This window comes from Sus scrofa, chromosome 14, assembly GCF_000003025.6.
Source record: "Sus scrofa isolate TJ Tabasco breed Duroc chromosome 14, Sscrofa11.1, whole genome shotgun sequence".
Lineage (NCBI taxonomy): Eukaryota > Metazoa > Chordata > Mammalia > Artiodactyla > Suidae > Sus > Sus scrofa.
In genome coordinates, this window is record NC_010456.5 from 138358680 (window position 1) to 138386216 (window position 27537).

The 27537-nt window shown below is 47.5% G+C and overlaps 1 long non-coding RNA gene across 2 annotated transcripts in view; it reads right to left on the reverse strand.

Annotated features, from left to right (window-relative positions):
• LOC102164652 overlaps positions 1–25288 on the reverse strand; it is a 25684-nt gene extending 396 nt beyond the window's left edge. The window contains exons 1-4 of one of the 2 annotated variants that reach the window (XR_001301285.2): positions 20419–25288; positions 6277–6340; positions 3796–3956; positions 1–2942 (exon numbers count right to left, since the gene is read on the reverse strand). The exon at positions 1–2942 is cut by the window's left edge and continues 396 nt beyond it. This is a non-coding gene — a long non-coding RNA (uncharacterized LOC102164652). Of the gene's footprint in view, positions 2943–3795; positions 3957–6276 lie in introns of both variants that reach the window. The other variant, XR_002338844.1, reaches the window with a different exon arrangement.

The following is a 27537-nucleotide window of genomic DNA, read 5'->3' on the forward strand; positions in this document are numbered from 1 at the left end:
CTCTAATCCACGCCTACCTTCAAAAGTCAGAGAGTTCAAAACACAAAATAAGGGAGTGGGGGTTTATTTCTGAGAGATTCTTTACAAAATGATTAAGCATAGGATTCCTAGAAAAACCTAACTCCTGTTTGTGACTCAAATGATCTGTATGAAAATCTGTCCACGACATCTTGGAACCCCCGCAGACACAGATGTACAGACATATTTACCCCACCAGCTAAGCTCATGTCTTGATGGCGAGGATGCAGGAGCACGGCTTTGACGGGGGCTTTGCATGGCTCATTCCACCAGGGTCAGTCACCAGGGTCAGTCACTGTTTCATGGTCCCCAGGATGGCCCCCACCACAGGAACAGGTGTGCCCCAGAAGTCTCCTGTCACTGACTGGCCGGGCCTGGGCACACCTGCCTCTGTAGGAGGAGCATCGCTAGGAGAGCTGAGAGCTGCTACCACACAGCTGAGCTTGAGCTCAAAGGGGTGGGGCTAGTCCATGAGAGGAGGTCTGGCTCCAAAGATGCCCCCGCCCCTCCGAGCCCCAACCCCCTGCGGTGTGCTGGGGCCATGCAGAGTTCCTCAGACACCGTCCTGCAGAGGGGAGCACAGAGAGAAAAGGAACTGCAGTTTTATTTTCTGAGTTTAACTCATATTTCGCATTTGTTCTACAGCATGCACAATCTATTGGTGCCAGAGCACATGGACATAACCGATAAAACAGACCCGTCCCGGAGGTCCACACTCCGAATTTTACGGATGGAGGTTTTGGATCAAAAAGATCAGAGAGCGTGTACCCCGTATTTGGGGCTGCACCTCGTCAGAAAAGGGATGACTGGTTTTAACCACCCGGAAGTTTTGTATTTCCATGAAGATACTGGTTAAGCCAAAGGCTCTCTATTTAGAGGAATCTACAGAAGAAAAAGTAGTCATTCAGAAGATGCTTACGAGTGAAAAGAACTTTTTTCCACAGTATTAAAATGCGCTAACCCTGTTTTCCATAAACCAAATGATTCTCTGAGGAAACAGAATTAAATTATCAGAAAATCAAACGTATGTGGCATGTCCAAGACTTCTTTTGTTCTTTGCATGTGTGAACATTTCACAAATATGTCCTAAAGAGAAAGTGTGAGATTCTCGAAGGAAATTAGCTGGGAGCATGAAAGAGTTCAGGCCTGAGCTGTTGTCTGAGCCACCTTCACCAGCTATTAAAATATGGGTTCCTCAAACCAAAATATGTAAAAGAGAAGAAAATCAGCAAAATGAAAGCAGAGCGCTGTGAAAGCGGAGCGAGGAGGGAAAGGAAACATTCTCCCTATTGCGGCTGGAAAGAAGGGAAGAGGCCTTGGGAAGCAGACGAACATTGGCAACGATGTCCGGGGTGCACCAGGGGTTCTCTGCGGGGGTGGGTGCAGGGTCAAGGAGCTGCTTTGGAACAAGTGCACCCACAGGCCAAAAGCCAGGTGCCAAGGATTCTCATTTACGGAAGCTGCTGGATGCCCTCAGTCTAGTTCTGCTTGTCTGTTCCTTTGGAACAGAGATGTGGGTTCTGTCTCTGCAGGGAACTACATAAGGCCTTGGCGGGCTCTAGCCAGTGGGGCCAGATCTGGCCACTGCCTGTCACTGCAAATAAAGCTTTATTGAAACAGCCATGCTCATCTGTTTACATGTGGTCTGGGGCTGCTTTCCTGATACAACGGCAGAGTTGAGTCATTATGACAGAGGCTCTATGGCCCACAAAAAGCTTAAAATATTTACTCTCTGGACCTTTACAGGAAAAGTTTGCTGAACCCTGAACTAAATAGTGAAAAGCAGCCTATTTTTCAGACACCTTGTCTGCCTGGTGTAAATAATCCAGATGTTTAGACGTGTCTACAGGGAAGACGATGATTTGGCTCTTCTTCTAAGGGCTGGCAGTTGCCTTTATGTAGCGAGATGTTGGATGCAGGGCAGCAGGGGATGGAGGGAGAGGCTGCGGCGGGGGAAGGCTGAGAGCCCAAGAGCAGACCAGCAGAAACCGAGTCAAGAGGGAAGCAGACGCAGGTGTGCTGGGCACAGGAGAGGGAACAGTCGCCTAGAGCTACCATGTTTCTTTCCTTAGACGCGTCTATAGATCCGGGAGCTTTTCAGGCAGCAGTGGCCTTGCTCTGGGGCAAAGGTCTGATGAAACCGGCACAAGAGGCCTGTGATCTGCATGGAGACGCAAGGCCTAGCTGAGGACGGATTATGTCAACTCATGGGTGACAGAATAATCCCCCCGTCATGTACAGAACAAGGCTGAGGGGAGCCGGTCTCATGTGCACCTCCCCGCGCGGAGCCCTCCGCAGGGGTCCTGCTGGGCCTGCTGTTCATCGGGTCTGGGGTGCAACCTACAGGGGCTGAGTGAGACGTCCACGTTGGAGCCACGATCCAGCACACTGCAGCTCAATGAGGTCCCAAAACAGAGCCTGCAGAATCTCACTGTCCCAAAGTTCAGGGGAACAGACAGTGTAAAGCGGAGTTAGCGTCAGCGACCAGAATCAGCTTCCAGGTCCCAGGAGGCAGTGCTGACCAAAGGACACCCGGGCTCTGTCCTGGGCATCAACCAACAGCGGGGTCAGAAACGGCAGCACGGAAGGAACACTGAGGAACAGAGAGGGCCCCCCCCGAAGAAGAACTGGGGGTCACCGTCTCCAGGTGTCTGCGGCCACGTGTTGTCAGGCGAGTCTCCCCGTCGTAGGTGGGGGATGGAGGGATGGAGACTGGGGCTCACTGAAGGGGAGGCCATCTCTTGGTGCCAGTTATCACTCTGAAACACTGGCGTTCTTCTCAAGCAAAATCAGGTGAGCTCGGATCGCTGGAAGCAATCAAGCAGAAGCAGGGGGTCTTCCGTCGTGGAGGGTAAGGAGGTCCACATTCTGGAACAGCCTTAGCTCCCTAAGTCTCTATGTGCCACAACCCAGAGGGATCCAACCTACACAGAATCAGCATAGACGATTACATTAAACCTGGGCCCTGACCTCCCAGGGCAGTCTTGTTTCTAAATGGGTCACCCTTCCACCCCCCCCCAAGCTTTGACAAGATGCCAGAGATTTCACCTGGCATCTTCCGATGGCTCTCACACCTGGGAGAGCCTTGGTGCCACCTGAGACGGTGAACTCTGATTCCCTGGGACACGGGGGTCAGCACAGCTGTTGCACAATAGAACCGTGTCTCTGAGCACAGGAGACCCTGGGACACCTTCACGCTGCTTCCCTTTCCCTTCCTACCCTCTACTCCTCCCACACAAAAATGGCTGTATTAGACAAAAAAAGACAAAAAAAAATTGTTTATAAACCCCTAGCCTGGGAACCTCCATATGCCACAGGTGCGGCCCTAGAAAAGACAAACAAAAAAAGAAAAGAAAAAAATGGCTGTATTGTTTGTCATTTACTTGGGGTGGGGAGAGGGGAAGGAGATGTCCTTCCAGGCTTCTCTCTTGACCCTACGGAGGGATATAAATAGATTAGATTTATATGAGTGGAGTCATACTACATACAGTGACTTACAACTTGCTTGTCTCGTAACATGAAAACTGGCAAAATACCCAGGTAGAAAAAAAAGTCCTCATTTTAACAGCTCCGTAGTATTCCATCTGTTCATGTTCCAAACTATAAAATCTACCTACTAAGCTGCAATGAAAAGCACTGAATATCACCTATGCACATGCACTGAATTATCTTTCAGTACAAACTTCACACTTCCAGACATATTGCCAAACTCTCCTCTGAAAGCTTCTATCTATTTATATTTCTATTAGAAGTTCATAATTTTATTCATCCTCTTACCAGCTATAAATATTGTTACTTTTCTTAATCATGGCCATGAATACAGGTGAAAATATGTCAGTAATACTCTAGTTTGCATTTCTCCTCTGGATGTTAAGTGTTCAGGCTTCAGGTTAGACCAGCACCACAGGTCTATCCAAGTTCTCTTCTCGTTAGATGATCTGGACAAGGGACAAAGCTAAATTTAAAGACAAGTTTAAAGTGCTTACATAGGAAGCATAATACAACATGACAAATGTTGAATGCAAGGTTGGCTTAATATTTGGAAATCAGTATGATTCACATACCAACAAACCAAGAAAGAAAAACCATGAGATCATCTCAAAAACTCAGAAACGGCATTTGACAAGCTCTAACATGCATTGCTGATAAAAGCTCTCGTCAAAGCAGGAACAGAAGAGAACTCTCTAACAGAGAAAAAGCGCATCTAAGAAAAACCTAGAGTTAAGACCATACTTAGTGGTGAAAGACTGAATTCCTTCCTTGTGATCGTAATGAGACACGTATGTCTGCTCTCAGACTTCCATTCAACACTGCACTAAAGGATCCACCAAAGCAGGAAGGCAGGAAAAGAACAAATAAGGCAAAGGTATCCAGCCTGAAAAGAAAGAGACGAAACTGTCCACTTGCCCATCACATGACCATCTACAGAGAAAATCTGGAACATGCCCCAAACTCCTAAAATTAGTAAGTTTCGCAAGGTCGCAAGATGCATCATCAAAGCCAAAAACCAACTGTATCTCCATATACTAACAACCACTGGAATTTAATATAAAAACGATAGCATCCCTTGCAATAGCACAAAAAAAAAGACCTACACACTGAAAACTATAAAATACGCTGAAAGAATTGAAGGCGACCCAAATAAATATAGAGACATAGTGTGTTCCTGCATCAGAAGATTCCATGGCGTTAGGATACTGTCTCCAAACAGAACTACAAATTCAACACAAACTCAACCAAAATTCCCATGGGGTTTTTTGTTTGTTTATTTTGGTGGGAATGAACAAGTTAATGCTAAAATTTATATGGAAAAGCAAAAGACCTAAAATAGCCAAAACAACTCTGAAAAATAACAAAATTGGAGGACTAGCTAATTCCAAGGGTTGTTTTAAAGCTGTTAAGTCAAGACCATGTAACACTGACATGAGGACTGACAAGCAGATTGAAGCCACAGAGTCCAGAAACAGACCCACGCATATGTGGACACTTAATAGGCTACAAATGTGCAAAGAAAGCTCAGTGGGGGAGGGGTCCCCATATGCGCCACCAACAGAAATGAATTCAAAATGGAGAAAAAGCCTAAGTGTAAAAACTAAAACTTTCGAGATAAAACACCGAAGAAAATGTGGGGGATGCTGAGTGATACAAAGGTTTCTTAAAGACTACACGGAAAGTAGCATCGATAAAAAGAAACTGATGACATAACTGAGTCACTTGACTGCACCCCCTGAAACGAACACAGTATTTATAAGTCAACTCTACTTCAATTTATAAAAAGAAACTAAGACACGCCTGATAAAAATTAAAAGCTCTCCTCTGCTTAAGGCACTGTTACATCAGTGAAAAGACAAGCCAGAGACTGGGAGAAAATATTTACAAAGCATATATCTGACAAAGTTCTTTATCAGATATATATAAAGGACTCTCGAAATTTAACAATAAGGAAAAAAACAACTCGGTTTTGTTCTTTTGGGGCTTTTTTTGCCATTTCTTGGGCCGCTCCCGCGGCATATGGAGGTTCCCAGGCTAGGGGTTGAATCGGAGCTGTAGCTGTCGGCCTACACCAGAACCACAGCAACACAGGATCCGAGCCGCGTCTGCAACCTACACCACAGCTCACGGCAACGCCGGATCCCTAACCCACTGAGCAAGGGCAGGGATCGAACCTGCAACCTCATGGTTCCTAGTCGGATTCCTTAACCACTGCGCCACAACGGGAACTCCACAACTCGGTTTTTAAAACTGGGCCAAAGATTTGAAGAGAAATTTCATCAAAGATACACTTTTGAAAAATAAGCACATGAAAAGATGCTTCACACAATTAGTCATTGGAAAAATGCAAATTAAAACTATAACAATTCACCACCACATGCATATTAGCATATTTAAATTAAGATCTTTCAAGGCTAGATTCCAGAGGACCTGGAACTACCCTCTGCTGCTGGTGGGAACGGGAAAAGTCACAAGCACTCTGGAAAACAGTTTGGCAGCTTCTTCAAAGTACACCTACCAGGAGCTAAGGACCCAACATTGCCTCTGTGAGGATGCGGGTTCCATCCTGGCCTCACTCAGTGGGTTGAGGATCTGACATTGCCCCAAGCTGTGGCGCAGGTCTCAGATGTGGCTTGGATCCAGTGGTGCTGTGGTTGTGGCGTGGGCCTCAGCCAAGGCTCCGATTCAACCCCCCTGGCCTAGGAACTTCCATGTGCTGCAGGTGCAGCTGTGTGTGAAAAAGAAAAAAAAAAAAATTATACCTACCATAGGACTCAGCCATTCCACTCCTCATCATTTATCCCAGAGAAAGCATGTGTCCATGTAAAACCTGCACACAAATGTTCACAGAGTTTATTCAGAACAGCTAGGAACCTGGACCGGCCGGCATCTCCATCCTCAGGTGAGCCCATGAGATGCAATACTATTCAGCAACAAAAACGAATAGACCATTTTTAAGAGAACAAGAACTGCTGATACCCACACACAAGGATGAATCTCAAGATAATTATGCTGAGTACAAGAGGCCCAAGCATAGCCATGGTATGTTTCCATGGGTATAAATCAACACCCAGGGACGGCGGATCAGTGGTTGCCTGGGGAGGGTGGCATCCGGTGAGGGGGAGGGAGAAGAACCCCAAGGAGGCATTTTCGGGGGGGGGTTGATACTTTGGGGTATATTCATTACCTCGACCATGGTGATGGTGTCACAGGCACCTGTATGTCAGAGCTTATCAGATTTTACGCGTTAAACAATTGCCAACTACTCCTCATTTAAAACAGAAAACACTTTGGATAGTGTCAGAAGGACGTAAGTTCCCCACAAGCATTAGTTGCATTATTATTATTATTATTAGTGTTAGCTTCCATTATTATTATTTTTCCACCAGATGTTTCTCCAGCAGGTAAACTGCCTAGTCTGGTGATTTTCTGCTGATTTGACATTTTTTTGTCAAAGTATTTTAAAGGTAGAGAAAATTAAGCAGTCGTAATTTAAAGATTTTTCCTCCAGCCATCCCTTTGTCTTTTATCTTCCTGCCACAAACTGTGTTTAGACACACAGTCAGTCTTACCCAGGCTGGTTTCTGGCTTTCTCGTCATATGTTTAAAGGGAGGAATTTTATTTTAAATACTCAGTCTTGCCTACTTTGACCAGCCTTATTAAAGCGCAATTTGTAAATACTAAAATTCACGCATTCGCGCTGTACAGCTGGATGGGTTCTGGCAATGTGACACCGTCACGTTACCCTGTTTCGATTGGCCCCGCATGTCTTTGCACGGCTGTGCCCGCCCCATCCCTGCTCCTGGCACAACTTATCTGCTTTCCGACAATGTTTTGCCCCGAGTTGCATGTAAATGATCTCCTATTAGTGTTATGCAGTGTATGGTCCTTCTGGTACCTGGCGTCTTTCACTAACCACAGCCTGCTGTGTGGCACCCACCCTGAAGAGACACCAGGAATTTGCTGATGGATTCACCTCCTCATGAACACTTCGTTGCCTCCAGCACAGCCTGTGTGTATTTACTATTAAAAGCGATGCCGCTTGGAACGTCCATGGAGAAGCCACTTGTGTGGACACGAGTTTTCATTTTCTTTCCTAGGAATGGGATTGCTAGGTTGCATGCTTAACTGGATACGACACAGCCGAGCTGTTCTCCGAAGTGGCTGTACCATTTCTAACTTCCACCTGCAGTGCAGGAGCATTCCAGCTGCTCCACACCTTTGCCAGCAGTTAGTGGCATCGGTATTTCTAAATTTGAGCCCCTCCAGGATGTGGCAGTAGTTCGGACTTGTCCCTTGTCAGAATTTATTCATGATGCAAGTATCTCCACCGTATCGGCTTTCTTTCCTAAGACAAAGACGTGAGTCCTAAAATGTCCTTTATCCAGTAATTAAACGGGCTGAGGCTTCCAAAGGGGTGGTGATTACGATGTGGGAGCATGCCTCCTCATGCACCTGTCACATCTTTAATCAAAGATTTGGAATATAAACTGAGCTTTTGTCATAAGCCATAATGACTTGAGTGTTTTCAGCTACGAAGGCAAAGAAGGAATTAATTGTTAAATGAAAAGGCATTTTATCCTACAGGCCTTGACTTCAGTAATATCCACATAAAGACGAGGGAGAAAAAGAGGCTCAGGACTAAAGTTACATTAGCACTCTGCAACACGCAATGTGCAACATTTGATTAAACGCAAATCCATGGTGGAGTCCAAAGCTGGAGTCCGGTCAGGGGCCGGAGGAGGGATGCAGAGGCCTGGCTGACCCCACTCCATGGGAACCGGGCCTCAGAGGACACTGGGGGGGGGGGCACAGGAGGTGGGGCCAACGTAATCCTTTATACATAAATACACAGGCACACGCATGCACGTGTGCACTCAGGAACGAGTAACGAGATTTGGATTAGAATAGATTTGGGTGTTAACTCTACTTAACTTCATTATATAGGCGCTTCGTCAAACCAGAAAACGGTATCAAACAGAAGCATTAAAAGCCCATTTTAACAGCCCTTTCAGGTGTGCCGCTCGTCCTGAGGCATCTCAGCAGACGGAAGCTGCGCTCTCCATAGGCGGCCTCTGCTGCCAGGGCCGCAGTGAAATGAGGACGGTGGCCGAGGACGTACCAGCCCGTCCCCCTCCTGGGCAGGTGCACTCCAGCTGCGTGGTCAGCAGCCAAGCAGCGCGAGATCCAGGCCTGAATCCACGCCAAGGCTGGCTCCCAGTGATGTCCACAGCTCCCTCTCTGGCTCGACTTTCTGGCGGTCCCACTGAAAGGCTTCCCTGCCATGTGCTCTGTTCACATCCCTTCCCATTCTCGACATCGCAGAATTTCCGAAGCCGACGGACGGGCATAACCCAGCAGAGAGGTTCTGGGGGCATAATCCCGATCCAAACGCACCTGCACATTCACCTTTCCTGGAAAGCATCTGGGAATTCTCCATTTCCGCGACTCCATCCAGAGACTCGGGCGAGAGCAAAGAGGCTGAGGGGTTTCAAGAAACTCTGTGACTTTTATTTCTCCCAAAGATGGGTCCCAAATACACAACATAAACTTCTTGCCATTATAACTCCAAACCGAGGGATTCTTTCTGTGTTCTCCTAGACAGGTATGCCTTTATCTGAAGCCACACCTAAACAACATGCTTTCCCTGTTTATAATATACGAGATAAAAATTGATCTATAATGCCACTTTGTCATTGCATGGGGGCTACCGTTTCAAGAACAGTGACTTTATTTTCCAGAATTTAAAAGCAGGCCGGGGTTCGTGCTGTTTGAAGAGTTAGGGTGGAGGTGGCTAGCAGGGATCAATTCTCCTTAACTCTTTCACCCCCAGTATTTCTTCATTTAACACAATCACCAAAAAAAATACGAACGGTGCAGGCTTTTGCATCAGTTAGCACTGTGCGTCTGGCTGTGTGTTTTACAAGATGTCCAAGCTACCTGTGAGAGGACGCCGTCCCCTCGAAGAACTACCAGAGCAGATTCAACACCTCGGCTTTGTTTGCAGAAATGGGGGAAAATAACCAAGATCTGGCCTTTTTCCAACGAGACCCCCTATTAATATATATACCTGTGCACATTTTTATCAGAGGAACTCATAAGGCGATGGTGAGGAAGCAAAGTTAGCTATTAGATAACAATTCTCCTGCCAAGAGCCATAATCTGACACAGACTGAGCTGGGCGTAGCAGTCCATTAATGGTTCACGGCTCACACAATAATGACCTAGTAACCTGACGTGGTGTTGCTCTCACATTTTGCCGTCCCCTGGGAAGCTACTGTCACTGTGTTATCTATTGCCTGCTTCCCTATCAAAGAAAAAGGCAGAGCTGAAATGTATGGACGCATCGGGCTCTGTAGTTCACTGCACAGCAACCCTGGCAAGTACAGGAACAATAGATTTATAAGTTTATCCTACATTAAGCCAAACGCGCCTGACTGCACTGTAAATTACTAAATAATAAACCAGGTGGTGTAAGATCCTGACTTGGACAGAATATAAAAATCTATCAACCTGTAAAATACAATAACCATAAATGTGCTATGTAGCCGATGGCTCAGGTAAACCATCCACCACCAGGATCCAAGGTTTCAGCAAGAAAATGGCAACAAAGCTGTGCTACATTTTAAACTTGGCTCCCTTTGCTTCTGTGCTCCCTGTCGGCGGAGGAAAGATCACCGAGTCAAAACACTTGAGTGTGTGTTTTGTTTGTTCAAGGTCTTTGTCTGGAATTGGCCACTTCCCTTGAATTCCGCGGTTGCTCGGGAGCCGTTCCCACGCGGCTGCGGGCCGGCAGCTTCCAGGATGATGCGCGGCATCGAGGTGGCTTCAGATGCCCGAACCCCCCATTCAGATGAGCCTGAGACGCTCAGCGCCGGCTGGAAGGCGGCAAACGCAGGCAACACGCAGCCCTCAGATGACATACATATACCTTCCTCTGGAGAAAAAGACCTTAAAACTGGCTTAACTCAGGAAACCCCCTTCCTAAATTCCACACTTCCTCAGCCATCGCAGAAATAAAATGAAGACCGAGTCACTTGTGCTGACTCTCCCTTTGCAGCCCCCTGCGAGAGAGATTCCATTGGAACACATCGCAGGAAAAAAAAAATTAATTTCATTTCAGTGAAAGATTCCAAAAGGATCCTATAAATCGCAATTCCAAAACATACAAAGCTAATTAATTCCTTTTCAGGAGATTTTCAATAAGCAAAAACCAGGTGAAGTTTATATGATTTACAAACGCTGTTTACATTCATAGAGGTGCAACTAATTGCTACACGGTTTGACATCATTACAGGAAAATGCGGGGGGATGCAGACGGTTTAATTAGGGGTGGTTTCAAGTTCACTACATGATTACCGTTACAGAGCTCCCCTAATATGCTTATACAGCACAGTAATGCTGAAAAGTGATTACATTTTGCCCGCTGTCTGCCTAAATTCTGAATGAAAAATCATAATCCCTGTATAAAGGGCGGCGTTCACACAGTTCACATCTCCTTCTGAATCACGCTCATCTGCTCGTACCCAAGCCCCATGTCTTCTCATTGTGCGGATCAGCCACACGGTGACTGCGTGCAAGCATTTGGATGTGGCCTAAGAGCGCCTCGGAGGGCTTCCAAATGATGCTGGAAACCTCCTCGCTTCACGAGGCATTTTAGCAGCAGATTTTTGCCATCTACATGGTTCGGGTACAACCCCAGCGATGTTCCTAAATCATTTAGTTCCAAATTACAACTCGCTTTCCATTTCAGTCAATAACAAATTCTTTGGCGGGTTTTAATTTCAGAGTTTCATTCTGTTAAGTTGCTGCCTCCCGCCTTCTGTTCAAGCTGCTAATGACAACACTGTCACTTGGCAGCCCTGGAAACTTGGATGAGGCTGGGACTCAAGGAGCTCAGACCCCAGGACAACTGGGCTTTAATAAGCCCTGTTACTCTCACAGAAGGGCCGGCAATTTGCGTTTCAAACCTCGAGGCTTGAAACTTTTAACAAACACAAGAGTAAGGACCAAACACGTGGAAGAGTCTAGAATCCATAGGAATGTGCAAAAAACAATGAGTAAGCCTCTCCCTTAAAGACATAATTTAATCCTGGAGAAAAGGCATCTTGATCGGGATCGCTTCCTCTGGGGCCAAAACAAAGACACGTTCACAACGCTGTGAAAATGATGGAAACCCAAAATCCAACCGCGGCACGATTTTCATGTACACACGTTTCTAAGTTTCAGCTTCAGTACTTGCAAAACACTTTCTATTCCACTGTTATCTACTCTGGATTCTGGCAATTTCGTTTTGAAAGATGAATTAATGCAATAAGAGTCCCCAAAGCAAATGGCTGTACGGCGTAATTAACACCTCAAGGGGGTACCCTGGATTTGCTCAGGAATTTCCAAACAGGGACATCAGAAAAAAATTTTTCAGCAAACCTCAAATTGTTGATGGCTGAGCCCAATGAAAGAGATTCCGGCAGCCGACTGCCTCCCACACTTAGCGTCTCGGAGGTAGAGCACTCAGAGAAAACGAACCACGTAGAGAAAAGGCAGAACCAAAGGAGAGAAGACAAACCACAGCCACAGGGTCCCAGCGTTTGGGTCAAAGGGGAAACAAGGATTTGACTCGTCAAGGAATAAATCTGCCTTGGTCAGACAATGGCTAATTTACCTATTCAAAATCAAATAACCACTTCCTAACTAACTTCCATTAACTTGGGCACAGCACCAAACATTACATCTCGCTGTTAATAAGCAAATGATAAATTCCAGATCTGTAAATCTGAAGTCACCATAAGCAAGTAAAACATTTAGAATGCATGTCTCTGGCAGAGCCCAGAGCAACACCTTTCAACCCACTGCTCTGGTCTTGGGCATCATTTTTGAGGCTCTTCGGTCTTCTCTGGAAGCTTCCACATTCCTCTTCTCTTTGCGCCTCTTCCTGAGGCACGGGGCTCTCCCTCACGTCTCTGCAAAAGGCCCTGAACGTGCGCACCTGGACTACATGTAAATTCCCAAGCCAGTGTGTCATCTCCTCTGTGATGATCCCAGGGAGAGCCTCGGCTTTAGTCCCTGTCCCTGGGGGCACCCAGCACGCTGCGTGATGCTCAGCCTCAGGCTCCGGCTTTGACTTTGAGCACAGGCTAAGCCATGATGAGTAATGCCAGGTGTCCGGGACACAGACCAGACGAGTGGCCAGAGCCCTGTCTCCAGCATTTGGTCCACAGCCTCAGGTGCTACCTTGTGTCACCAGAGGATTCACTTCCCACCTTTCTGCCTCTGATTCCTGTGACTCTTTGAACCCACTGAGTATCTCACACTGTAGGTTCTTAATACACTGTTGTTTCATTAATAAACTCCATGGAAATGGATGTACCTAACCCAGTACCTGAGCAAAGATGGGTCACAGGAGACCAAGGAGAAAGCCCACGCGAGTCCCCGGGGGCACGTGAGGGGAGAATATTGAAAATAAATGACTATGGCAACGTCCGGACAATGAGCGACTCACACATCTCCTATAAAGTAGGGCCCCGGCCACCCTCTGTCTTTCACACACCGCAAGTCGGAAAACCCTGACACTCAAGGGGGAACCTGCCCGAGACCCCGCAAACCCTGGTGCAGAGTCACCGTTCCCATCAAGCTCCCCGGAGTCCGTGCACAACTGCATGTAGACGCGCCCCAACTCCTGCGGAGGCTCAGCCCTTGTGAGTGAGTGCAGTCCCTGCACCGGGCGAGCCCCGCACAACCTGCTAGGCACGGTCTCCTGTTCCCGCGCAGGCCCTCAGAGAGCTCCTCCCGTGTGGGACCCGGGCCACCGACGCCCGCGCTTCCCCCCTATCTTTGTCCAGAGTTCCGCTTCCCGGCTGTGCACCCCCACTTCCTCCACTGTCTTTTCATTTCCAGCACTAACACATGGCTTCCTGGGGGAGGGGGGGGCAGTAGATAACACCGCATCGTGAGAAGGTGAGCCCGCAAAGACAGGAGAACCATGAAGCGACAACATGAAGCTGCTCTGTTAGCCAGGCTCATCTGCTGCACAGCTACTGGGTATGAAATCCACTTCCTGGAAGACAAAATCCAAACGTAAGACCCTGCAAAATCACAATTCTATGTCAACAAGCTTCCAGGTCACCTACCAATAGCTAAAACCACAAGGTCAATCACAAATTCCCATGGTCTGCTGTTTCAGGTCCCAAAACCAGTCCCATGGCCACTAAACCCACAAATGTCCAGCTGACTTAACAGGACAACAAGGGTTCCAACTTCATCTTATTCTTCTAATTGGAATATGACCCTGGTCTCATTCACTGCAGATCCCAGCTCAGGTCATTTGATTCCTAGATACTGTGAAGAAGAATATTAGTTAGGAAGCTCTTGACTGCAAGTAACAGCAAACTCCAATTGAACTGGCTTCAACAATAGAGAAATTTATCTCACAAGAACTCCTGAAATGGCTTGGGAGAGCACTGATTAATTCAGCAACAAAATCAAGGATCTGGCTGTCTTTCATCTTCCCCTCCTGCCATCTCGGCCTGGCTCCTTTCCTGGCCTGTTCAGTTTCAGGCATCATAAGCAGGCAGCCTGACATCCAGCAGGGAAGGAACAGTTACTTCCCTCAAGTGTCTCTGTTAGTAACTGAAACCTTTCGTGGGAGCCCCTCAGCTTCTTATTGGCTAGAATTGTATCACATGCCCTCACCTGAACCAATCACTAACCAGGAGAGCGGAAGCATCAGGATTGGCTCAGACCACACCATGTATGGTAAACCAAAGTTAAGAAAATCAACTGAGAAGGTCTTAATTCCCATTTTCGTAAATTGAAATTTGAGTCCAGATGTAGATACGCACATAGATATTCCTACCTACCTACACGTGTTTGAAGCGTGATGTAAGATGAATTTCTTACTGTGCCTGATGGTCCAAAGAGTTTAAGGACCACCGGCTTGGGCCAATCCTGATTGACTCCTGCCTCCCTGGAAGCACATCGCCGTGTACGACAAAAAAAGACCTGGGCAAGACAGGGTTCGGATGGGAAGAAAGACGTCGGGAACAGGACCCCGAGCCCCGAGTGAAGAGGGGCATCTTGTGCTCTATGGACGACGACAGCCATGTGTCCAGAGAGGCGAGAGATTCAGAGCCAGGGGGACAGGCACTGGGGCCCCCAGGCTGCCTGTAGGGCCACGCAGGTCCTATGTCATGTGGCGCGGACACATTTCCGACCAAAAGTGTAAAGCAGATGTGGCAGGGTGTAGATTTCAGGCAAAGAAAAGGCACAGCTGATTTCATTTAAAAACCAGAAGCAGCATCTACAAGAATCTTTACTGTCTGATGAACAACTGAGCAGGTCTCCCCCAACTGCAGGGGGTACTGACTGATTTCCTGTGATGGGTTTTAGGAGGCTGCCCACACCGTCACGTGGCTTTGAATGCAGTGTGACTCAGGGGACAGACATCTTAAGGGCCGTCACCAACAAGATGCCTTCTGCCGTAGAACCGCTGTCTTAACCTGGATGAACGGAAATTCTTATTCAGTGAAGAAGGAAGTTACTTTGGGTTTGTACCATTCAAATCCTTAAGGATGATTGGCTAATTAGGAGCACAGTGATGTCAATTTGCCTTGTGTCAGGTCTTCAGGAACAGTAAAATAACATAATTAAGCAGTGAACAAAGCAGATCACTTAAGCCACTCTTCACGGCCAATGTATATGATGGCGAAACATACGCATTGGTCTGGAAACCAGCAAATCGTGGTCCATGTTGCAGGAGCCAAATACTGTTTCTAACAAGAAGAGAGAAACTATGTAGATGTGATTTAAATATACTGTTATTTCATCTAGGAAGGCGTTCATAGAGAAATTCCATTAGATAATTAAATAATTCGTTTAAAGGAAACAGGAGTTTTCTTTTTGGGGAAAAAAAGAAAAAAAAAACCTGAATGGCATTTAAATAAGCAAAGTAAAAAGCCAAATGAAAACTTTCTAGAACTGGAAACCCTAATAAAATTAGAAAATAAAATTTTAAATGGCATTTACCAATTTTGACTCCTCTCTGGACTTGTGGTTACGTGTGCAAAAACACACATAAAAATGTAAAGCTTCAGCTGAAATTCTGTACTCTAAATTGCCCAGTTAATTCTGATTCTGCAAATAGAAGCCCACAGATTGAAGGTACTGATGTTCTTACTCTTTATTGCTAAAGAAAGTTTTACCTTTGTGCTCAAACACCTGTGTGAAGGCAATTGTGAAAACCCCAACCATTTCTGAAAGGCTTGGAAGAGGTTCAAAATCAATTCAAAAAGTCTCTATGCCCTCCTGCTCATCTGCAGGATGGGAAATAATGTCTGGTTTGGCCCAAGCAACTCTGGGCAAAAAAAAACTGCTGGTTTCAGCAACAGGGAGCCCTGGGCTGGGAGGGTATCAACATTAACCTTCCATGAGCTACTGGGGTGAAGTGCCTTCTGCTGCCACCTCCCCCACAGCTCCCAGTGAGGTTCCCAAAATCCAAGCCCATATTCCATCTTCGCTGGTGCTGCAGAGGTGAGGGAAGAGCAAGAACTGAAACAACAAAAGAAGAAAGGGAAGTGAACTGGGTGAAGGTGGAGACGCAGAAGAAAGAAGTGGAGGAGGTGGAGGTCGTGAGAGGATGAGACCAGAGGCTTCTGGAAAGAGGTGAGCAGAGTGCGAAGCCGGAGGCGGGGGAGAGTGGAGGGGAGAAGGGGCGAGGATGTTTACTTGGCTCCAATAGCTACGTGAAAGGACACTGTGTCTAGACCTGGTCTGCCACGAAAGCGTCCATCAGCCAGGTGGTCAGAAGCACTCAAAACCCTGCTCTTAAGAAAACACTGTCCACGTCCCTTCAACAATCCAGGCTTTGCCAGGAGGAAAGCAAGCGGCTGGTGCGGCTTTAGCGCTAAAAAGAGAGCGAGAGAAAAGAAAACCAGGTGCCTCTTGATGTCAGCTCAGTCCCCGTCCGCTCACAAACCCAGGTGAGGGCCAGAGAACGGCAGCTGCCGAGCAAATGTCTCTGCTGCACTGAATGGTCCTTGCACTCGAGGTCTGATTTATAACCGCTGTTTTCTATTATAATTCAAGTACCTTCAGGGCCCTTTCCAAGACTAATAAATGATTACAAAGTGCTGCATTGTATCTCGTACCTTCTTTTCTCCCAAATCAAATCCAATAGTTATGCCTTGGGAATGTGTTCTCCAAGTCAGGGCCAGTGTCTAAACTTGTCCGCTCACGGCCCATAATTAGCTCTCGCTCAGAAATGCAGTGCTGCATATACTGCTTGAAATGACTCCTTCAAAGAAAGACTAAAGAGCCGGGCAGGAGCGGATATGTCACCTCTCTGCCCGGATGATTCATTTTTTTTTTTTTCTTGACCATACCTTTCATTAGGCATCCTAAATCTCAAAATGCAGAACAGGAGAAAAAGCGCTCTGGTGGTGAACCCTGGACTCGACGTTCTCTAGCATAAACGCACATGAGTCCTAGAAATTCCATTAGGGAGTTAAACGTGAATCTCGCTGTACGGACTTTTAAACCTCAAAGATTAACACACTGCACAGGTACTGTGGAATGAGTCCAACGGCATGTGGTTTTCAGGAATTCAGATCGACATCTGCTCTTCAGGCCCTTTCTTGCATAAATTTTGTCTTCAGTGATATTTACCATCCTTTTGAAAAGTGGGTCACGATATTCTCTTGCCACTGGGTGATCAGAAGAACCAAAGAAAATAGTCATTAAGGTGACAAAATGTCCCAAACATCCGTGTCAGTTAAAAGGGAAAAAATAACCCAGACCCTCCTTGTGCCACTTTTCAGGATTCCTGACATCTGTCATAAAACTCCGGCCGTATGTCTCTCCCCTCCATTAAGGAGAGTCATCACATAACCAGCGCTAAGGTCCTGTCAAAAAGAATTATTGACTTATAAGCATATCTTCTCCCACCCTGCTAATGATTTCCACAAATACCCCCACTGATCATCTTCTTTATATGCTTTCCAGAAATTACTGGGAGACCCAGGGGGCCATTTGGGGTCCTGTGCTTAGGGATTTGACAGGTAATGTTAATGAGACGCACATCCATATTTATTTCGGGATTTATTTATTTGGAGTGGAGTGTTCTGGTTGCATGAGCCTTGCTGAACTGGCACCAGACAGGGAAGGGAAGGGGGAGGGGACGGGAGCGCAGCCTGAAGCCCCCCTATAAAGCAGCTCCACGAGCACCGTTTACGGCCTCTTCTACAGGGACTGCATTCCTCTGCCCTCATATTGTCAGGTTGACAAGAGGAGAAAAAAAATTAACCAAAAGCCAAATCAAATAAATGTGCAACTCATAAATTCTGCAGCTAAAAATTTACCCCTGAGGGATCGCAACACTGCACCGTGAAAGGCTTCCCCCTCCTGCCCTCATAAAGGGGGATGATAAGTGAAGCTTCTCTTCTCCGCACCAAGAGGCCCGGTCTAGGAGAACAGCGCCAGGCCGCCCGCTTCCTCCTCCTTGAGTTAACGAATTTATTCCCCTCGTTGGTGGGCGGGCGTCGGGCGCGCTCCTCCGACGTGTCAGCATCACGGGGCCCGCGTTGCTAAGCAACACGTGCCTGGACCGGGCTGGTTGGCGGCGGACCTGCCTCAGGCTTCGGCTCTGGGTGTGGCTGCTCCCGACTCGGGGGCTGCGTGGGAGAGGGGGGACCCACAGAGCATGAACGACCAACGCCTACCAAGCCGCTTGTTTATTTTTTTGACTCTAAGGTTTGGGATGTCCATCGGAGCAAAACTTGTTCTAATGAGCCTCGTTCTTGCTCCCAAGTATTCAACCACAAAACTAAAAGAAACCGGTCTTGGAGAAAGCCAGCCTGCTGCTTTCCACTGACCAAATCTCCCAGAGGCAGCAAGCAAGGTTTTCAAGGTGAAAACATTTATCAAAGCACTTAAAGCGCTTGCCCCTGTGGTGTCTTCAGTGCATGAGTTTTTTCCCTGGACCGTATTTGGCCTGCATTAGTATTGGGGAATATTAGCCAGTTTCACCACAGGCCCCGATGCAGAACTTACATAATAAACACTGGGCAAAATAATAGTTTTTCTTGCCACCCCATTGTCCAGAAGAATTACCTTATTTTGCAAAACTCACAAACCCTCATCTGCAGAGCACCACCTTGTGGCAGGCGAGCTGGGCTTTGTACCCCTACTCCCCAAGCAAGGGTGAGGGGCAGGAAAACCAGAAAGCAACACACAGCACATCCTGCACAACGTGGATTATTTTTTAACCGGAGAGCAGAAGACATAAAAAGCTACCATAGCAATTAAAAATCAAAGAGATGGGCAATTAGTTGACTATGCTTCTAGAGGATTCATCCAAATTCAAATTTGATTAATAGATTAGTACAAAATGTAATGTACGTATATTTGCCAAGCCTTCCATCACAAAGGGAAAATGAAAAAGGAAAATCCAACTTTTTTTATAACCACCAAAAATAGCCACAGTTCAAAATGTGAACAGAGCTTTTTTTCTCGGCCTGCCAAGAAACAGTAATACACTTCTGCCTCCGTTCTCGTGTGTAGTGATAGTTCACACAAGGCATTTATTTGTGACTCATTCTCAACAGGCAAATGTGATTAATGTGAAACATTTCAACGGGTTTCCACTAACCGAAAAAAATGGGGGTTTTGCCACTTCTCTGAGACAAAAGTATGGCGCAGTGGCACCGTGCTACGTCCCTATTAACTGGAACTATGAATTCGATACCTTTGTTTGACGATGAAACTCACATATGTCAAACTGCTTTCTATCGCAAAGGCATTCAACTTAAAAAGTCCTTATTTTGAAATGACGCATTCAGAGCATGGCCGAGGAAATTTTCAACATGCCCTAACCACGACTGCAGTACTTCGTAACCGTGCTTTCAGATGGCAAAAGTAAAGAGTTGCTGCTGTAATGATTTAGGTTAGACTGTAGATTGTAATAAAACTAATCCCTCAGTGATGCAGTAAGGAGCCCGGGAAGGTGACAACAGCTTTTAAGAAACAGAGTATGTTTTTATGTTTTTAAAATAAGAACAAATGAGTCACTGTCAAAAATGTTTCTTGTGAATAATTATTTGCCATCAACACTCTGTTAAATTAGGATTTTCTCCTTCTGCACGGGTGATAAAAGAATTGATTAGCTGTCACTTTTAGGTGCTGAGTGACACCTATCTGAGAGAGAGGGGCCTCTTTTTGCTGTTTTGTTTCATAACTGTAGGCATTTTTGACTAACATTCTATCCTGAGTCTTCCTGGCTTAGTCCCTGAAATTCTGAGCCTGCATTCTAGAAAACACACGCCCAGGAGTTGGCCTCTCCAGAAGGAGACACCCTCAGATCCGCAGTGCCCTTCTCATATCACAGAAGAGAAGGTCAGTAAATCACCGAAAGGTAAAAGCAAAATCTGCAGCAACCGTTCCCACGCCTTCTTCCTCCCGCATCGCAGCACATAAAACTGTGTGTCAAAAGGCCTCGCGTCCCGAGAATTAATCAACAGACGCCTCAAGTACTCTGTGCACCTACTTCTGATGGCGAATTTGGCTTCCCTATGGCAAAGCACTAATTTTTTATCTCAATCAATTGGTACAGTATTCTTTTCCATCAATCACGGGGGGTAGGGAACAGTAAAATCCCACTCTTTTTGTGAGAGTAAAGCAAAATTAAGCCAAAAGGAAAAACAGGTTCCTCCCAGGGAAAGCCTGCTGTAACAATGGCAAACAAAGAGCGCGCGGGAAGGGGGTGGAGGAGAAAGGCAGCAGACACTTCAGAGGACCCGGGGGAAACCGCACAAATAGCTCCGCCAGAGCAGAAGGCATCTCAAAAGCATCAGCAGGCCAGATGCAGCTGAGAGAAAGAGCCAAGAGGAAAGTCAACAAGGCAGCTGGACCAGACAGACCTGACGGGAAGCCTCCGAACGGCTCCCAACGCGACAGGAGGACCACTGCCGTCGGAGGAGACGGGGCTAGCTTCTCTTTCCCGGAGAGAAGAGAAAGCACAGCCTTTGTGGAGGGGGAAGAAAGGAACCGCAAAAGGCCATCAGACTCTTCAAAGAAGCCCGGAAGAAACTGGAGCGGCCAGGCAGCGGGGTGTGCACAGTGACGAGAGAGGGCAGGGGGCAGAGGGCGGGGTTCACCCCCCACACTCCCAGTGCAGAACCCACAAGTGGGAAGCTCCGGCCACCCCAACAGCTTCCTCTGCAGCCCAGCCTGGTCTTGGGCCAGAGGACGTCACATCTGTCACTTCTGCCCCGCTTCCTGCCCTCTTTATCACACCTGCCACCTTGGCTTGGGGCCCATCAACCTTCCTGAGACGAGGACTGAAGATGCCAGGGCCACAAACCGTGTGCTCCTTTGGGCAGGCTTAAAGGGCCAGGCACCTCTGGGACTGCTCCAAAAATGGAACCAGAAACTCAGCTCCTGCAAGCAACAGGGCAAAGCAAATAAAAGTAGTTTACTGATAGCGCGTGAAGCCAAGGGAAGACAGGTGAAGCTTAAGCTGGGGGAAAAGAGGTTGTATCAGGACTTTTTGTTGGAAAAGATGCCTGATCCAACCACTGCACTGCAGCACGGAACTACCCGTTCATGACAGAGAGGGCAAGCAGAGGGCTCCGGTTGCTAGGCGGGCACAGGGGAATACTCCTCTACCAAGGGTTTTAAAGTTTCCCCCAGGTTTACGTCTGTTCCTCGTACCTGCACAGCACCCTTGTGGAGTGAGGGCTGATGTCCGTTTTACAGCTGAGGCTTGGCCAGGTCAAGGGATGTGCTGGACACCCAGATAGAAAATCACGTGCTAACACAGATGAAAGCCACGGCTGAACACCTCCTCGCCTGACTCCAAGTGCCTCCTTGAACTGTGTTCAGCCAGTGGCTGGGGTCTGAGGTCCTGGGGGACACTAAAAGAAGGGAAGCCCCCGCCTCCCGCCAGAAGCCAAGGCGAGAAAACGAGGATTGCCAGAATTAGCCCCTGAAAGTGCAGGATGCCCAGGTAAATCTGCATCTTGATCAACCACAAAAATGTTTTTAGTATAAGTGTATTCACACAATATGCGGGACACACATGCAAAAAAATACATATATATATTCTTCATCGTTGATCTGAAAGTCAAATTGAACTGGGTTCTTGGTGGTTTATCTGGCCTCCCCATTGAAGGCAAGTTTGAGTTCCTCCGACCCTCCTTCCAACCCAAGAGAGAAAGCCCTGGAACAGGTGAAAAATGCCAGGTGACGTGCCCTTCCCGAGGCCGGCACTGCAGGGCATCTCATCTCTTTTGAAGCACCTTCTCCCATCATCTTGCCGAATCCTTCCTCCAAAACTAGGGCATGGGCGCCATCATCCCCACATCACAGACAAAGGAAACTGTCTCTGAGTTTGAAGCAACTTAGAAAAAGCTGGTGACAGAGCCAGGGCACGAGCCTCGAGTGTGAGTGCAGGGCTTTCTGTTTAGGATGAGAAATTACACCCTGACCAACCTTCAGCCACTGAATGGGGGCAGGGGGTGGGGGGCTCCTTAGTTTCCTTTTCTGGGTATCTTTTTTTTTGTATTAGAGTTGATTTGCAGTATGGTGTTAAATTCTCCTGTACAGAAGAGTGACCCCGTCATACACAGATATACTTTCTTTTTCTCACGTCCAGCCACAACTTCCTTGTCATATCCACCCACACGGAAACATAAGCGTTCAAGGTGGCTGCAGCATCCTCGGTGGGCATGGTCTGTAAAGCGGATCGCCGCAGCAGAAGGCGTGCTCGGATCCCACACAGAGCGCGGGACCCAATGCTCTTTGGAAAGCTCAAAAGCCCAGACAAGAAATAATTTGAAAAAAAAAAAATAACTTCAAATGAGATCGATTCATTGTTCTCATTTTCATGTTCCAGACCTATTAATTTAGCCTCTAAAGTGATCTTTGTCCAGGGTGCATAACTGTAGCAAATGCTCCTGCCATCAAAGCTTTATTTCCTGTAAAAGGCAAAGATAATATGGGCTGGGTATTCTTTTCCTACACATAATTCATTTAAGTCAGAAATGTTCTCAAATGGCTTCTTTTTTTTACCGCTCTCCAAGTTTACGTGCACCCTGATCCACGATGATATAAATTACCTTTGGGAGAAAGGGGGCAAGGCTGCTCCCTCCCATGACACAAACACTGGGATTTCAGGTCCCTGATACTTTTATTTTGCTGCTAATAAAATTGGGTGGTTAAACCTCCATGGTAGAGTATGAATATAACACCAGAGTTAAGCTTTAACACCAGCAAAAACTCTATTAAAATGTTGCCCCAGAGACTGTAAATTTGAATTCTGGCACTGCTGGTCAGGTCGGGCCTGAAAACTAAGAAGAGGAAGTTCTTAAGTCCTGCAGAACAGGCCACACAGAAGGAATTTTTTTTTTTCCTTGAGACTAATTTCCTTATGGAGAAGAAAAATATAAAGAGGTAAGAAAGGCTTCAAGATTCTGAGCTGACTCAGGCGAAGGAATAAGCTGCAGAGAAGCAGGGCACGAGGCTCCGGCTGCACCTGCGCTGGACCCCGGGCAGGTGAGCGCCATGGACGAGGACAGAAGGAAAGAGAAGGAAGATGCACGCCACTCTGCAGTGTGAACTGAAATGCATTTCCCCAGAGGAGCTGCTTTCAGGAAGACGACCAGGAGAAAGCAACCCCGTTAGGGAGAATCGAAGGACGTTCGGCACCGCCCTGACCTGAGGTGTGGCACGCCGGGTCCCAGAACCATGGGCGCCAGCACCTCCTCACCCACTAAATGCAAATCACAACCCATGGTGATTAAGGGGGTCGCAACTTCAAAAAATAGCTGCATTTATTACAATGCTTGGGGAATCCTGGCATGCCCAAGAGAAAGCTGTTTGTGAGAAATAGTCTAGGCTCAGTGTGTGTGGAATTCACATATTTCCTTTTTTTCTTTTCTTTTTCCTCTTGGCTATCCCCGCTGCATGTGCAAGTTCCTGGGGCCAGGAGTCGAACTGGCACCTCAGCAGCGACCCAAGCCACAACGGTGACGACTCTGGCTTCTTAACTCGAGGCACCGCCAGGGAACTCCAGAATTCACTCACTTATGAATGCTAGACCTTTCCTTTCAAAATAGACTCAGGAGAAAAAGTCAGTTACTTACTTTTATCAGTAACAATGTGTTAAAAACGTTTTGAAGAAATAATATTTGTAAGGCCAACAAAACATCAAGAATTATAAGAATAAGCAAAAAATTAATAGACGAGGCTTGCATTTTATATTGGAAAAGGGATGGCGTAAAAATCTGTTCCCACTGGTGAAAATCTTAAGCACCTGCTGGAGCCGACATGAAAACTAACGGTCTGCCTGAGACAGAGGGCAAAGGAGAAGGTGGGTGGTAACTGACAGCCAGGGTATCAAGGTTCCGGCCTCTCAGCGAAGGCGCTGGCAATGTAACGTGCAGAACAACTGCTCAATATACATTTTACTAACGCAATCAAGGAACTTAGCAAAGATGTGTTTAAGAAGAGAGTATTTGAGGATTAGGCCCAGGTTTTAGAAACGACATGGAGGCTAAGCTAACAAATCTATCAGAAATAAGATCAACAACTTAAAATTTAAACCGATCCTGAGCATATATTTGAACTTGGATATGCAGAAATGGTACACAAGTCCCTGAGGTTCACTGATACACTCCAAGGATCAACTGCCCTATAGACAGTGAAATTACTCCGAAAGCCGGGGAATTTATCAAACATGAATTTCAAAGTGGATTCTGGCCTCCAGGAAAAATGGAAGGGCCCATTCACGTGCACACGAAAGAAAGGCTGTCGGCAAGCCCTCTCTACCCACTGTCTTTTTTGGACCACACATTGGCCAAAAGTTTTTAATTCACGTAAACCAGGACACAAAGAGCCGTCTCTCTTTGATAGGCGTAATCTGGGCCCAAGTTGTGCAAAACTATTTAGAAACACGAAAAATGTAAGCGTTCCCCTGACAGGTACGACACAAAGAAATGACCTGCCCCACTTCACGTCTCCTAGTGCATTATTTATAACCGACTCCAATTTAAGAATGTTAACATTAAATAGATTTCACACATGGAGGAAATCCGGACAAACCCATCATATATTATGAATGAAAATTATAACAGCTCTGCAAAATTTGTTAAAGCAGATGGGCAGGAACTGAACGAACACCAAAGCATGCAACAGCCAGTCCTTAGAAATTTAGACAGTATTTAACTCGTAACCTCAATATTTATTTTATTGATCGAAAGAAATGTTAACTTCATCTACTGTTGACAGACAATTTATCAAAAAATGCTTTAAATACGAGAATATTCCATGGCTAAGGTGGCTCGGGAAATTAGTCACTGGCCCTTTTGCCTGAGCTGTCCTTGGGGAGAGGTGGAGCATCGTCTGTGAGGGAAGGAGGGAGGGGAGACGGGCTGGGCTGGGCTGGAGGCAGGCGAGGTGCGAGGGGGGCCGCCCTCCACAGGTAAGGCCACCTGCCCACCTTCTCTTTGCCAAGCAAGGCTGGGATCCGAGCGTGGACTCATCTTTCTGCAGACGGCCCCTCCCAGCTCTTGACAGTGTGTCCTCCGGCGCCCCCAACCTTCACACACTTCGGCCCCTACCCGAGGAAATCGTGCCCCCCCCCTTTCCTTCTGCAACTGCCAGCACGCTCGATGAACTGAGTCCTCCTAACTGAAAAGCATTGTTGGCCCTCCAATCCCCCAGCTACCCTCCCAAGCCACAAACCCCACGGGTTCCAAACACTCCAACCCCACACCGTTCACACCTAAAGGCTCCGGCGGTAGGAAATCCGCTGACCTCACACCAAAATCCACAGGGCCTGCGTCTCGAGGTGACTTTAAGTTCTCTCCAGATGGCCTTACGCTGTCGCCTTCCTACTACATGCAGATGGGAGAAAAGGAAGGTGACTCTTGAGGCCTCCCTTTCCCGTGTGTGTGTGTGTGTGTGTGTGTGTGTGTGTGTGAAACCCGGTGGTTGTTATGATGCTCTGGAATGTTCCTTGGGCCTGAGAGTCCTGGGGATTGTGTGTTTTTTAATGCTCACGACCATCTCCCTCCGGCACAGGAGTGTACGAAGTAGCACCCCCTTTTCAAGGATGGGGGGATTTAAACCTGAGGTTTACACGCATCAGCAGCAGATGCAGCATCCCGCGTCACTGGGCCTGCTGCTGGACGGCCCGCCCATGCCGAGCTGTCGATGGTGGCTGCGGTCCTTTCACGAGCAGCCCGGCTGCTTTGCGTCACGACTGGACATCCTTCTCCACTCCCACTGCCATGAGAGTTTCAGATGGAGCCCTTTGGAGGGCATCTGGACCTAGCGGAACTGTGGGTATTTGGCAGCGATGGGCAGGAGCCTGAGGGCCTGCTGCATCTTCAGGACCAGGGCTCCCGCCCCAAGGCCAGCACAGAGCTAGACTGTCCTTGCCCAGCCAGACCACATCGGCCACCCCTGCCCAGGACCAGCCACACTTTGCAAATCCACCTTCTCCCCAGCAGCACCTCTAGAAGAAGAGAGATGGTTTGGGTTCCCTCACAATCTATGTTGGGGCACAAGAGCAAGACCCTTCTGCCCTTTGCCCAGAAATAAGGGAGTATGGCCCTCCCCTTGCCATCCCCCTCCTGCACCCCGAAAAGCCACATTCTCCGCCCCTCTCCCCAGCAGGACCAAGCCGTGTTGTTAACTTGGGTCTGGCTACTCCTCCCAGGGCCTGTGCATCACACCTGCATGCCCAGGAAGCCAGACGAGGCAGTACTGTTTCCAGACCCAGAGGGAGTGGGCACCCTGGCCCTCGGCAGCCCTCCCCTAACGCCGGCATCGGTCTGCTGGGGCTGCCCTAACAGGTGGAACCCCAGGTTGGTTTCCCCTGAGGCCTTTCTCCGTGGCTTGCAGGCAGCCGCCTTCCCCCTGTGTCCTCACAGGGTCCTCCCTCCGTGTCTGCGTCCTGACCCCTCTTCTTACCAACACCATCCTCCTGGATTGGTCACATGGAGCAGGGCACCCATGGGACCTCTTTTACCTATGTCATTGCTCTAAAGGCCCCATCTCCAAACACAGTCACTTTGGGAGATGGAGGGACCATGGCGGGACCAGCAGGACTTACCATGTAACCGGGGAGGGGGCGGAGGGGACGGGACACAGTCCAGCCCCAAGCACACACCGACCTGGCTTCCTACTCCCTTTCTAGAGGCTCGCTCATGCTACAGAGTGTTCATTACCGAACTGGCTTCTCTTGATTGGAAATAGCCTCTGCCCAGCAAGGACAGGCGATGATGCCACAGCCAGAAGAGGAATTCGAGGGGGTTCTTCCCAGACAAATGGGGGCACCCTGGTGTGGCACATTTCACAGCACGAAGCCCTCTCGCAAGCGCTGGAGTAGCTGGTCCTCCCACCCACTCGCCGAGGGAAGCTGGGGAGGTATTAATCAATGAATACAGATTAATTTATGAGATGACGAGATGCAGAGCAAGTTGCCCAAGGTCACACGGCTAATTACGGCCCAGTCTTGAGACGCCAAGAACACACTCCTTCCACCGCCCCTCGCGGTCCCCTGTGCAATAAAGGGACGCCTGGAATACGATTTCACAGCAGTTCCCTCCAGTTAAAATGCGTTTATCATCTTGCATAAGTTATGACCCCAACCTTCCCACAAGAAGATCGTATCACAATAAAAAACACACATCGTGCAGGTGGCTAACATGATTTATTAAATTTTCTCAATTTCGTGTATGAGGAAGTTCCTCCACACGGGAAGATTTTCTGAATATTGAAAACATATGTACATAGGACAAAGCTCAGGGAAGAAAATAAGGGTTATTATAATACATCACACATAATAAATGTTTTTTTAACAAAGTCTGCATGAACTTTCCACATTAATCAAAAGTGAATGCTGCATGATTCTGTATAATTAACCAGGAAGTCATATTACAAGTGATAAATATCACAGACAATAAAGCGACGTGAACGAATATTGACCTTAAATGCTCATTAATAATGCAAGGTTTTTGATGGTCCACAAA